We start from the raw sequence: 2,882 nt of genomic DNA, 5'->3' as shown, positions 1-2,882 counted from the left end.
ATCATCAACCTTGATTGCTTGCGAGGCATTGACCGTGCGGACACCCCATGAAGGCTAAGTTGGAGTATCATTCTTGGGCCCGAGCTTTCTTAAGGCATTGAAATTGAATGGCCTGATGGTAGCATTTGAGTAAAGGTGAGGAGAATCGGATGCCTGTGTCAGTGCAACCTCTGAAGCATTGCTCGAAGAATCCTCAGAAGAATTGCTCAAAGAATGCTCTAAAGAAGGGACATTGATCTTGTCGAGCAAAAGCTTCCGAAAATAATCCTCTTCCTCATGGATAACATCCAAAATGCATGTTGGCAAGGGACTTATTGTGGCCAAAACACAACAACGGCCCTGGCAGTCACTCCACTACGGCAAAGAGTCCGCAGGAAAAGCCTAAAATCTTCTTACAAAGTGATTTTGAAGGGGTGAAGTTCAAGTCAAAGATGAAGCTTTTGACGCAAAAAGATGAAATCTAATTAAAAGCTGATGGATTGATTGATTGTCTTGACGTATGGATCATTGGAGATGGAGCTCCTCTTCGACATCCTCCTCTGCCTCCCTCTCAGCTACCTCATTCAATTTCTGCACGTTCATTTGATTCAACAGCTGGTGAACATAAGAGGGTGCTTATTGTTGGTGGAGCAGTTATAAGTTGAGAAGCTACATGCTTGACTTCGAAATGCTACTTCTCTACCACATGACTGCCTATGCTCTGTTGTACAGTGCAAGCCATCATGGACAACTGACTCCAAACGATGCAATCAGTATCGGTTCAAAGCTCCACAGTTGACCAGTAGCTAGCCCAAAGTTGCAACTTCTATCGACAACACATACTCCAGTAGCTTTGGCGCCCAATGACAGTTCCCTACAACAAGTGCTCCATGCGACTGCCTCATACGGTGCCTCAACAGCAACAAACCCAACGAGCAAGCCTACTCGACTTCAGCTTCTCTGCCATATGCTCCAACGAGGAGCTCTCTCGACAGAAGCTCCAACAACCGATGCCACATCTCTCTCAACCAACGGACTCCAACCAGCAATCTCCAAGCAAAGGGTGCTCCAGCGCCAACCAAACAGTGCAGCAATACCTACGGCCCTGACAACAGGACTCCTAGCTTGACCTACCGCTCAAGACAGCTGGACTACATGCTTCTGCCATGGCCATAGCTCCATGGTCGATAGCTAGCAGCATAAACGCCTTCCTCAACTCCGTGTCTGCATCTTCATGGACAGCCATTAGAACCTGGCGGCCTCAACTGTGTGATCAACCTCCTCGTGGACTCTTCTTCCACTAGCATCCAAACGATCGGCTCTAGCAACTATTGCCTACTTGACACCCTCCCTCCATGCACCGCAGCAGGCTACTCCGTATAGGCGCGTCGTTTGACGTAGCTGCTGGACATGGCTTCGGGTATTGCATTGTCTCCCATGTGACTAGCTAGACCCTCCATTGACGAAACATCGACAGAGAAGGCCACCCTTGATGAAATCTATAGATTCTGTCAGAATCTCTTTTATGATTCCGGTCTACGTCTATGCGTCACATGGCAGATGGGGTTGGACTCAGGTTAGGTGTAGCTGTGCCTTGGGTTAAGTTAGTTGGGGACTTGGTCAAGTTCAGTTAAGCTAACTGTGGTTAGCCACAGTTTAGTTAGTGGTCAGTTAAAATTCAACCATGGTCAAGTTCATATAAACCATGAGTTAGGAGGTAGGTTAATATTCTGCCACATGGCAGCCTTATCCATATGTGCCATGTCATTAGTGCCTAGTCAGCACATCCAATCATCTTGCCATGTAAGTTGTTAGTCACATCCAATCATCTTGCCATGTAAGTTGTTAGTCAGCATCCACCTCAACTGCCACATGTCACAGCCCTTGCTAGGCACTGTACCCTCTCCATAGGCACACAATGAATTCAGCATGCGACACCCTCTGCCACATCATCATTTTTGGGCCTTGGGATCAAAGTTTGGCCTATCCTTCCGGGAGCCAGATCTTTTGATCCAGAGGGAATTTCGCAGAGCTGTAAAAAGAAAAAATGATCACTAGATCATGCTCTATGAACTGAGCACCTAAAATCTTCCATTTGACATTTCCACAAGCCAGAATCATTGATTCCTCATCATCGGAACCTCCTCCTAATCCATTGCAGCGCACCCATCACTTAAAATGAATTAAGATAAATTCATTTGCTGCATTTTGCGATTCGATGGGTAGTCTAGCACTGATATAGAGGAGATTCAACTCCACCAAGCCAAGTAAGCCCTTGCCGCATTACCCGATTAGTTCCCACTGATGTCAGTCCATGCGGTTCTATCATCGGTATACACATTCACACACTGACACCAGTTCAGTTCTCTTGGCATTCGGCAGTTCATCACTCAGTGTGAAACTTGGCAATGATCTTCCTCTCGAATTCAGGAGTGTTGCATTCTTCTTGCACGCACATGCCATCCATGTACAATCACTTTCATTGCCTATTTTTGGCATTGGTTCCTGCACGCATACACATCTGCCTTGTACTACCTCTTGGCTACACCCGATACTTAGTTGTCATCTTCATTCTATAGGCTTGATCCTTGGCACACATACATTCTCACATGGCTTGGTTTTGACCGTTAAACGTAAGCCCCCCAATGGCAGCTCTCACACAATGTTCTCATGGGTAGACACTCGCACCGGCGATACACGGATAAGCCTCTTGCACAAAGCACTAGACCACCGCCTCTAGCATAGAGTTATTCGCGTCACACAGTTGATGATACACCAGTCATCAACAGTTGATGATACACAGTTATTCGCATCACACACTTGATGATACACCAGTCATGACTCCGGATGAGATCCGTGAGTGGAAAGAGAACCTTCTTTGACCATTTATTGCCACAGGGTAT

The sequence above is a fragment of the Dipteris shenzhenensis genome, chromosome 26 (assembly GCF_047967505.1).
Source record: "Dipteris shenzhenensis isolate YYH24624 ecotype China chromosome 26, Dip_SZ_1.0, whole genome shotgun sequence".
In the NCBI taxonomy this organism is placed as follows: Eukaryota; Viridiplantae; Streptophyta; class Polypodiopsida; order Gleicheniales; family Dipteridaceae; genus Dipteris; species Dipteris shenzhenensis.
The sequence above is the reverse complement of the archived record's forward strand: the minus strand, read 5'-3'. Positions refer to the sequence as shown.